The following is an 11,224-nucleotide window of genomic DNA, read 5'->3' on the forward strand; positions in this document are numbered from 1 at the left end:
CAAGAGACAGCTATATCAGGGTCCTTACAGCAAAATCTTGCTAGTGTTTGCAATGGTGTCAGCGTTTGGGAGGCACACCTTTAATCCCAACACTTGGGAGGCAGAGTTAGGTGGATCTCTGTGAATTAGAGGCCAGCCTGGTCTACAGAGTGAGTTCCAGGGTAGCCAGGGCCACTCACAGAAACCCTGTCTCGAAAGACAAAGCACAAAACAAACAAACCAACAACAACAAAAAAGAAAAGTTATTTCCTCCAAGCGCCAGTGAGAATGTTGATCCTGGTCACTGCATACTCAGAGGTCCTCAGTAGAGACACACATGTCATTAAATCACAGTGACTCTTCTAAAAGCCACTTACCCTTTAATCCTCTCAGCAATTCCTCCCTCAGTCCCAATTTACAGATAAACAAAAACAGGTTCCTAAAAAAATACCTTGAGAGGCTGGCGAGATGGCCAGTGGGAAAGGGAGCCTTCCACTCAAGTGTGGAACCCACACAGTGTAAAGAGAGAGCCAACCTCGCAAACTGTCTTCAGACCTCCACACTTGTGATATTTGTGGCATGCATACATCCACAGTCCCACCCATCCACCAACACACACACACACACACACACACACACACGTAAATCAGATTTTAAAATAAATTGTTTTTGAGACAGTCTTCCTATGCAGCCCTGCTGGCCTAGGTCTAGATAGACCAGGCTGACCTGAAACTTACAGAGATCCAACTGCTTCTGCCTCCCAAGTGTTGGAATTAAAGGCACACATACATCACCATGCCCTGAAATTTTTTACAAAAAGAAATGCCCTTCATAGAAGCCTTGGACGGACACACACACACAAAGCAAGCCTCTGGTACCCCAGACTGGCCTCAAGCTATGTAGCTGACAACTATATTGAATTTCTGATCCTACTGAGTTTGGAGGTCAAAGGAACATGTCACCACCCAGTTTATCTAGACATGAATCCCTGGGCTTTCTGTGTACTAGGCAAGCCTTCTACCAGCTGACCCAAGTCCTGAGGCCCTCTCAGTCCCATTTTACACACAGATGAGGCTTCAGAGAGATGCCTTACATAGAGGGAGACCCAAAGGAATCCATCTCAAAGACAGCCCTACAAAAACACTGACACCATTCCCAGGACTCTGTGCTTCGAAGATGAGAAAAGCCAGTCCCGGGACACAGATCTCTCAATTCCTGGAAGGCAAAGGAACAAAGAGGTCCCAGACAGTTTCTGAGTAGCACAAACAGACTTAGAAGTACTGGGCCACTTTGAGTGCTGGAGAGGCATCAAATACAGATACAGGTTAAACAGCTTTCTCTGCTCGGTTCACTCCGGAGAGGGTAGGACTTTTGTACCAACACCCCCAATGACCTGACCTGCCTGGAAATGATATTAGGAAAAGTTTGAAGGAGCCCAGCCAGGCTGAGCTGGAGGGTTCCTGGGCTCCTCACTCCCCTTCAGGCCTACAAGTACCCTTGGAGTTTTCAGTTTTCTCTGCTGGGGGTCCCATAAAGGATCTAGAAACCCCAGCAAGGAGCGCTGTGCATTTCCAGCCCTGCAATTGCTCCAAGGAGCCGAGTCCCACTTCCCGCAAGTTCCCCTAGTGCTGGACACTCACCCTTGCGCCTGGGTCTGGTCGGTCGTGTGCCCTAGGCGGTGCGCCTGGGAACACTGGACGGCTGCAACGGGGGCGGGGCTGGAAGTGGCAAGCCTAAGGGCGGGCCCGCGACGCCAAGTGCCGGCGAACGCCCGCATTTGCCCCCTCCTTCTCCCAGCCCGGGGTTGCCAGCCTGTGCCACCCGCCGCGGCACCGGAGAGCGCCTCAGCGGCGACTGGTACCAGCAAGTCCTAGCTTCTCCCTTGGGTCCCCTCCCGGGGACACTCGGGGTGGGAGGGCCCAGAATCGCAAGAAAGAGAGGGCTTTTCTAGGTGAATCACTCTTCTACTCCAGATAAGGGGTCCTGTCTGTCCTCTGATGTCTGGACCCCTGAGCCTGCATTCCAAAGACAACTCAATGGCGCAGCACCTGGGCAGCACAATTTAAGAGATACTTTTAGTGGGCGCGACTGCTGGAGTCTTCTGGTCCTCACCGGGTGGGGACAAGTCTCCTCTGGACAGCAGCACAGAGCCCTTCTCTACTTTCTGAGGGGCAAGAGAGGGGAGGGGCAGGTACGAGAGGGATAGTGTAGATGGAGGGAACTTCCAGGTCCCCAAATAAGTAGGATCTGACTCCTCCCGCCCAAAGGCTTCTCTGTCTCCGTCTCACTTCTTTCAACCTTTAGGGTCGAAATCATGAAATATAGCACTTATGTTTCTGGTGTCAGGGATTTGAGGCTGTCTTGGGCACAGATTATGGCGTATAAACACTTCTGAATGAATAAGGTAGTAAATGACAAATGGATATTTACTCGCTATGTCTCTCTCCCCTAGGATCTCGTTTAAATTTTCTTTCTTTCCTTCTTGTTTTTGTTTTTTCGAGACAGGATTTCTCTGTGTAGTCCTGGCTGTCCTGGAACTCAGCTCCGTAGCTGGCCTCAAAGATCTGCCTGCCTCTGCCTCCTGAATGCTAGGATTAAAGGCATGTGCCACCAGTCCTGGCTTTAAATTGTTCTTAAAATCATGCTTATTTATGTATTTGTATGTGTGCATGCGTGTGTGTACTATGTCATATGTAGGGAGATCAGACGACAACTTGTCGAAGTTGCTTTTCTCCCCCACACCCTATGTGGGTCTCCAGGATTGAACTCTGATCACAATATGATCCATTTTTCTGGCTTCTCTCAGATCCTCTTGGTATCTGTTTCTTCCTGTGTCTTTGTGTGTGTGTGTCTCTTCCACACTGTCTGTGTCACTCTTCTACGCCTCTCTCAGGCCACTCCTCCAGCAGATCAGATTCAGCTGGCACTACCTACCCCACCCCTCCTCCGCCTGCCCCTTTAATTCCCAAGAGATTCCTGCTAGGGCCCAGCTCTTCCAACCTCAGACCTGTGCCCACAGTCCAGTTTCTGGTGTCTCTTTGAATGACCTTCCTGGGGACCATGCCCATTGCCCAGGGTCATTCAGCCCCAGCTAGCCGGCTGGGGGAGGGGGCAGGGTGAGAGGTGAGTACATATTATAAGTAGTACGGAGAAGTCATAGGGAGTGAGTCTAAAGTTGTTGCCGAAATGTCTCAGGCTAGCTCACAGCTCCGTTGAACCCTTTGGGAGAGCTCTCTAATGTAGCCCCCTGTGGGATCCCCATGGCTCCAGCCAGACCCAGCTGTTCCAGTAGGCAGAACCGTTCCTACCAGTTTTAACCAATAGAAACCATGCGTCTGGGCTGGTGAGATGGCTCAGTGGGTAAGAGCACCCGACTGCTCTTCCGAAGGTCCAGAGTTCAACTCCCAGCAACCACATGGTGGCTCACAACCATCCGTAACGAGATCTGGTGCCCTCTTCTGGAATGTCTGAAGACAGCTACAGTGTACTTACATATAATAAATAAATAAAAAAAAAAAAAAAAGAAACCATGCGTCTGACAGCATAGCCAATGTGATGTATGGGTCAGGCCTTAGGTTCTTGGCTCCTCACAACTCAAAGACCAGGCATTGGGGGCGTGTGTGTGTGTGTGTGTGTGTGTGTGCCTGAGAAATGAATCCCTGCCGCGCCTAGTAACAGTAGGAGCTTGACAAATGGTCTTCCGTATCAAAGGGGAAGCAGTGTGGGAGGTGGCTGCTTCACACCTCCCAGGCGACAATATCACCTCCTGTGAGCCCTGTCAAGCATGGTGGGACTCTTCCGGCCCTCTGGTGGTCACAGGTCCCAGGCCCAGAGCCCTCCAGTCCTGCATACATCTTGCTTTCTTTTCCATAGACTAGGACCCTGGGACTTAGGCTGCAGCGACCTGGACAGATGTCAGGCGTTACACTGACCACCTATGCTTCTGCCCCTAGTTTTCACCTCACAGCTGGAGCCAACACTTGTTGGCACTGGAATTGGCCTCTGTTCTGCTCTGAAGCCAGCCATGGGTCCCTAAGTCTCTTAGGCTAAGTAGTGCACTCAGTCCCACATCTTGATATCTACCCACTCTAACCCTGTCAGTCTCAGTCCTAGCCTCCTTACTCTTCAGAGACGCCTGAAACCTTTGAGCCTGAGCCCGTGAGATAGCTCAGCTGGTGAAAGTGTCTGCCGTTGGCTCAACCAGCTACCAAGCCTAAAGACCTGAGTCCAGCCAATTCCAGAGAGCTGTCCTCTGACCTCCACAGGGGTGCCATGGCACTGGAATATCTGCACCACACACACACGAATTCTAACACAGAGAACAATAAAAACAAAGCAAAACTTTCAGTCTTGAGACTCAGTCAGCCTGCACTGTTTCCAGGATGCTCACGGACCCCTGCACACAGGCCTTTTATAATTTCACTGAAGTGAGACATGGCAAAGTCTGTAGAATATGGATCCAGAGTCAGTCACTTTGAGGCTGCTGAAAGAGATACATCAGGGTTTGCTACGGGGACACCAACTGTGCGCACTGCAGGAGTTCTGTGACTCTGAGCATGGGTACTCTTTGCCACCACTGTATCCCAACAGAGAAATTAGGAAGGGTGACAACTGCACCCCAGGCATTCACAACGCCACACCCAATTCCCACTCCCACCCATAGATACAACTAGAAACCAGCCCTGGCCCCCGCACTCCTGCTGCAGCCCGCCCCAAGGCTTGTCTAGGCTGTTCACCTACCCAGCCTGTTCTTCAGATGATCCTCAGACACAGAGGCCGCCACACCCATGCTATGCCCACTCTCTGGAAGGCCGGGCTGGGCCTTGCCAAGGGACAGAAATGTGCTCCCTCGCAGAACACCACCAACCTCAGAACCAGAGCCGTGCGAGGGACAGCTGATTCTCACTCTCTAGCTGCCTTCTGCAGGCCCCAACTTGAACAAGGCAGCAAAGTGTCAGCTCGATTTTCACAGAACCAGAAAGTTTGGGGGTCAGCGATGCAGGTGGAGCACTGGGCTTTGTGCACGACAGACAAGCGCTCTACCAACGGAGACCCACCACCAGCCTCTCAGTAGATTGTTTCTTATTAGGGATCATTGTGGTCTCCAAAACCAGATGTGGGACTGAGGAAAAGGTGGCCTGGAGCTGGAGGACACACCTTCTCCAAGGTGCTGAGTGAGTCTGGGGCAAGGCTCCACCCCTCTCCTCTCAGCCATTTCCCCTCAGGCTTGGAGAATTCTGCAGAGGAAAATCTAACCTCACCTGCCCACAAGGACCCTCCTGTGTAGCTTGGGTGTGTGTGCTTCAAAACAAAAGCCAAGAATGGAGGAAGAGGAGGAGGAGGAGGAGATGGGGTCCTAGTGTTCCCTCCAGGTGACCCCTGTGAACCTCATCCCTTCTAAATACTAGATTTGGAAGCCTGGGGACAGCCCTCTGGTTCTCTCTGTCACACTCATTTCACCTCACATGCTGGGTGAGAAAGGAGAGGACCGAAATATCACACAGCAGACTCGGAGAGCACAGGCAAAGGCCCAGAGGCTGCAGAACACCTACAGTAAAAGACCCTGAATTCAGTCTGGGCTGGTGTGAGATTGGCTTAGGGCAAGAATGGAGCAGGGAGAGGAACTGAGGCGGAGGTGATAAAAGAACCAGGTCGGGCAAGGCCTGAGGAGTGTGACCACCTGCTCACTGTGTGACTAGGCACTGCTAGATCAGCTTCTCCGATCTCAGTTTCCTACCTGTGAATTGGAGACATATGACAGTGGTGTGGTATCTGATCCCTATCATGTCAGTGAGAGGGAGATAGAAGCCAGAAGAGGGTGAGTTCAAGGCCAGCTTGGGTTGTGTCACTTGTTAGAGACATATGACAGTGGTGTGGTACCTGATCCCTATCATGTCAGTGAGAGGGAGATAGAAGGCAGAAGAGGGTGAGTTCAAGGCCAGTTTGGGCTGTGTCCCTTGTTAGAGAAATAGAATGTCCATGTCTCCTCGGGCTTTTGGCAGAGATCAGGGGTTAAAAATAGAAATTTCAGGGCTGTGGCTGCAGTATACTTTCCCTGGCATGCAGGAACTCTGGGTTCCATGGCCAGCACCACACAAACCTGGCATGGTGGAGCTCACCTGCTATCCCAGCACTTCTGAGGTGCAAGCAAAAGAATCAGGAGTTCAAGGCCATCCTCAACCACAAAGGATAGTTTGCAACCACAAAGGATAGTTTGCGGCAAGCCTGGAGGTGGCAAACGCCTTTAATCCCAACACTCAGGAGACCAAGGCAGGCAAATCCTTGTGAGTTCAAGTCCAGTCTGGTTTACAAAGCAAGTTTGACACAGTGAGTTTTGTCTAAAATAAATAAGAATAAAGCTGGCTGGGAAGATGGCTCAGCAGTTAAAAGCACTTGTTTCTATGGCAGAAGACCTACGTTCAGTTCCCAGCACAAATGTTGGGGTGGCTCACAATCTCTGGTTACTCCGTCTCCGTGGATCTGATGCAGCTTTCTGGACTTTGCAAGGACTGTGTCATCATATGCACAAACATGACTTCATACACACACAAACACACATAAATAAAAATCAATCTTTAGAAGGGGGGGACGACATTAAAGGAGTAGTAGAGATGCCTCGGAGGATGAAGATGCTTGCAGCCAAACCTGATGACCTGAGATTCCACACGGTGACAGGAGAGAACTGACTCCCAAAAGCTCTCCTCTGACCTCCATGTGTGGATGCATCATGACACACATCACACAGGAATTTGTTCAGGTGTGTGTGTTACATCGGTATAGTCCTGGCTGGTTTGGAACATGCTGCTCTGTGTAGACCAGGCTGGCCTCAAACTGAGATCTGCCTGCCTTTGCTTCCTGAGCCTGAAGATTAAAGGCATGCACCACCAAGCCTGGCAGAGTGTATGTTTTTAGTAGCTCTGAGATGATATAATTTACATACTATAAAATTCTAGGTCAGATGTAGTGGTTCACTTCCGTTATTCTAACACCCAACACTCAGGAGGTGGAGACAGAAGGATCAGGAGTCCAGGGTAGGTAGGTCATCTTCAGCTACTGGGAGGTCAGAGCTGGCCTAAAGTATATAGGACCCTTCTCACCACCCAAAAACCATTTGACTTTATTATACCTCTCTATTGAATGTGAAGTAATATCTCACTGTGCTCTGAGCAGTTTCTACGTTCATCATTTGTTTTCTTTTCCAGAAAGGGTATCACTATGTAGCCCAGACTGGTCTCAAACTCACAGAGATCCTCCTGCCTCGGTTTTCCCAGTACCTAGATAAAAAAGATTGCACCTCCACAGCAGTGCCTGGCTAATATCTTTTCTTTTTCTTTTTTCTTTCTTGTTTTTTGTTTGTTTGTTTTTTTGAGATAGAGTTTCTCTGTGTAGCCCTGGCTGTCCTGAAACTCACTTTGTAGACCAGGCTGGCCTCGAACTCAGAAATTTGCCTGCCTCTGCCTCCTAAGTGCTGGGATTAAAGGTTTGCACCACCACGCCCGGCTAGCGGTTTGTATTTTGTTTTGAGGTTGTCAGTTTTGTTTTAAAGGTTTATTTATTTCTGTATGCGTGTGCTTGTGTCTATGTGAGCACAGGTGTGTGCCTGTTTGTGAACCCAGGGTTCCCGTTTTCTCAGTCAGGCTGGAAGGTCAGTAAACCCCAGTGAGTCTCCTGTATCTTTTTTTGAAGAAGGTGGTTTCTAGCATGCCAACTTAGGGCCCCATAATGTCACAGCAGCCATTCGTAATTGCTGGACCATTTCTCAATCCCTGTCATTTATTGTTTTGCTCTTCTGTTTCTGAGGCAGGGTCTCCCTGTGCTGGCCTGAAACTCATTATGTAGACCAGGCTAGTCTCCAACGTGAGGCAGTGCTCCTGTTTTTCCTCCCAGTTGCTGAGAGGAAGATTCATTTTTCCATGCCTAACTCTGAAACATGGTCTCTGCCATGCTGCCCAGGGTGCCCTGGGACTCCCGATTCTGCCAGAGCCTTTGGGATAGCAGCAAGACAGCAGTGCCCTGTTGGGCCTGAAGCCCATTTTTATCACTGGTCATACTTTGCAGTCTCTCTTCTTGTCCCGCACCCTTTGCAGGTCCCAGCACCCTTTGCAGGTCCCAGCACCCTCTGCTTGCAGTTCAAGCAGTTCTAGTTGCTGTTGGCATCTGACTCTAGTCCTAGCAACCCAATGCCCACAGCCTCAGCCTCCCTTTCTCCAGACCCCAGCAAGCTCTGCGGTCAGATGGGTCAGATGGGTAGATCAGGGTTGGAATCCTGGCTGCTGCCACTGTGTGTGTGTGTGTGTGCCTGTGTGGTGTGTGTATGTGTGTGTGTGTGTGCCTGTGTGGTATGTGTGTGTGTGTGTGTTTGCCTGCATGTGCGCACATGCTTGCACTTTCCTTTGTTGTTACAGGATATTTGAATCTGTTTCTAGTTATGGTGTGGTTCAGCCTTTAGCACACACCTTTAATCCCTCTGGCTGGAATGCAGACAAGCCCTTAGCACTCACTTTTAATCCCAAACGGTGAAGGTAAAGTTAGTTTGTAGAAGGAAGCACCCATGTTTAAGAGTGATGTCTAATCAAATGGTAGATAAAGTGATGGATCAAAGAAAGATTTGACAGAATAGGATACGCCCAACTCTCAGGAGAAGAGAGAGGAAAGGGAAGCTACCCAAGGGGGAGACAGACAGGACAGGAGAAGATGCAGCAGAGTTGAGAGGGAGAGCAGAACAGCCCAGATGGAGAAGGAGGCAGCTTTACCAGGAGAGTGTTACAGAGACAGACTAAAGAGAGAACCAGCTAGATACAGGTAATGTCAGAACAAGCCAGAAAATGAGAAGGAGCCAGAAGATTAAAACAGATTGCCAGAGTCAGTTTGAGGCCAAGCAGAGCAATTCAGGAGAAGCTGGAAGAAGCCATATTGAATCAGTCAGCTTAGAGAAGAGTTTGAGCCAGAACAGCTGAATTGAACCAGCCACCCAGAGCTCAGCAAGAACTAGAAAAGGACGAGCTTATTCAGCAGTAAGTCTCAGAGGCTGAAAACATTCTAGGCCTAGATAAGATTGTACCAAGGGCAGCCGGGTGGTGGTGGCACACACCTTTGATCCCAGCACTTGGGAAGCAGAGGCAGGCAGATTTCTGAGTTCGAGGTCAGCCTGGTCTACAAAGTGAGTTCCAGGACAGCCAGGGCTACACAGAGAAACCCTGTTCCCCCCCCCCAAAAAAAAAATTGTACAGAGGGCAGAAACTTCCAAGACTGAGCCTAGGTTAGCAGACAGAGGCAGTGAGACGCTGAAATGACAATGACATCAGGAGAATACAAGTTACTATGATGATTTGTGAGCCTCAGTTTCCTTGTTAGGTTTTGATTTTTGAAACACGGTCTTATTGTGTGGCACTGACTGACCTAGAACTTGCTAAGTTCAAGATAGGGCTTGAACTCAGAGATCCACCTTCTTCTGCCTCCTAGATGCTGGGATTAAAGGTGTGCAATACCACACCCATTACTTTTAAAGGTCCTCTTCCTCCTCCCCCTCCTCCTCCTCCCCCCTCCTTTTCCCCTCCCCCTCCTCCTCCCCCCTCCTCCTCTTCCTCTTCTTTTCTACTTTTGGTGTGTTTATGGATAGTTTGCCTGTGTGTGTGTCTGTGCACTGGATACATGCCTGACCACAGAGACCAGAAGAGGGCTTTAGATCTCCTGGGGTTATGGATGGTTGTAAATCGACATGAGGATGCTGGGAATCCAGGTTCTTTGGAAGATTAGCCAGTAACAAAAAAATATATGGGGAAGGGGCTGAAGTGATGGCTCAGCATTTAGCAGCACCTCTTCCAGAGGACCCATATTCATTTCCCAGCACCCAGAGGGCAACTCAAAGCCATCCGTAACTCCAGTTTCAGGGGTACCCAAGGCACCAGGCATACAACTGGTACACAGACATACACGCAGGCAAACATTCACACACATAACATAAATATTAAAAAAAAATCTTATCATTGTTATATTCGTTCAGCAACTACGTAGAAAGAGACCGATTCATTCCTAGAGCAACACCAGGAATCCAGGCCACCTGTCATAAGCAACCTATCAGCTGGCCTGGGGGAAAACGGGCAGCTCTGAATGGCCAGATTGAGCAGGGTAGGGTGGGCTCTTCCCAAGGTTGGTGTGAGCGCCTCTGTGGACCCTAAGGAGTTCTTAAATGATAGTAAATTGCCTCTCTGGCCTCTGGCTAGAGAGCACACAGGCTTTAGAAGTTCAGAAGTTCAGGTTAGGACGATATGCCTTCCAGACATCAGGTCAGGTCCTGCTGAGTCACTGACGTGCAACAAGCACACACTTGATATCTTGGTGGCTCACAATCCTTTTATTGTCTTTATGAAAACGTAATTCTATATTGCTTTGAAAAACACAGCTGAGACTTGTGATTACCGTGAGGCATTGTCTCCCCACCGGCGTGTCCGGCTTCCCTTCCAGTCCTGCTTCCACTTGACTTTGCATTTCTAGCAGCTCTGCTTGACTCTGGTTCCTTTTCCCTTCTTTCCCTTTGCTCCCCCCTCCATCCTTACTCCCCCCCCTTTTTTTTATTAATGCTTATTTTATTTTATCTATGTGAGTACACTGTAGCTGTCTTCAGACACACCAGAAGAGGGCATCGGATTCTATTCCAGATGGTTGTGAGCCACCATGTGGTTGCTGGGAATTGAACTCAGGTCCTCTGGAAGAGCAGTCAGTGCTCTTAACCACTGAGCCATCTCACCAGCCCCCTCTCTTTCTTTCCTTCTCTTCTCCTCCTCTGCTTCCTCATCTTCTTCCCCCTCCTCCTCCTCTTCCTCCTCCTCCTCTTCCCCCTGCTAGATAGGGTTTCTCTGTGAAGCTCATGACCAGGCTGGTCTCAAAGTCACAGAGATCTGCCTGCCTTCGCCTCCTGAGTTCTGGGATTAAAGCCATGTGACACCATTATCCGACTTTTAATTTTTTTCTTTTTTTCTCCAGATATTTTAAGGTTTTTTTATTCTTCTTTTCTCCTCCTCTTCCTCCTTTACCTCCTCCTCCTCCTTCTCCTCCTCCTCCTCTTCTTCTTCTTCTTCTTCTTCTTCTTCTTCTTTTAAGATTTATTTATTTATTATATGTAAGTACACTGTAGCTGTCCTCAGATACTCCAGAAGAGGGCATCAGATTTCGTTACAGATGGTTGTGAGCCACCATGTGGTTGCTGGGATTTGAACTCGGGACCTCCGGAAGAGCAGTGGGTGCT

At 49.4% G+C, this 11,224-nt stretch overlaps 1 protein-coding gene across 2 annotated transcripts in view; it reads right to left on the reverse strand.

Annotated features, from left to right (window-relative positions):
- Window positions 1–1,663, reverse strand: part of S1pr5 (sphingosine-1-phosphate receptor 5) — a 5,999-nt gene extending 4,336 nt beyond the window's left edge. Inside the window, exon 1 of one of the 2 annotated variants that reach the window (XM_021173359.2) lies at window positions 1,620–1,663. The gene's annotated coding sequence lies outside the window, so the exon portion shown is untranslated. Of the gene's footprint in view, window positions 1–1,072; window positions 1,150–1,619 lie in introns of those variants that run through there. The other variant, XM_029481192.1, reaches the window with a different exon arrangement.
- Window positions 1,664–11,224: the final 9,561 nt, after the last annotated feature.

Source organism: Mus caroli, chromosome 9 (assembly GCF_900094665.2).
Source record: "Mus caroli chromosome 9, CAROLI_EIJ_v1.1, whole genome shotgun sequence".
In the NCBI taxonomy this organism is placed as follows: Eukaryota; Metazoa; Chordata; class Mammalia; order Rodentia; family Muridae; genus Mus; species Mus caroli.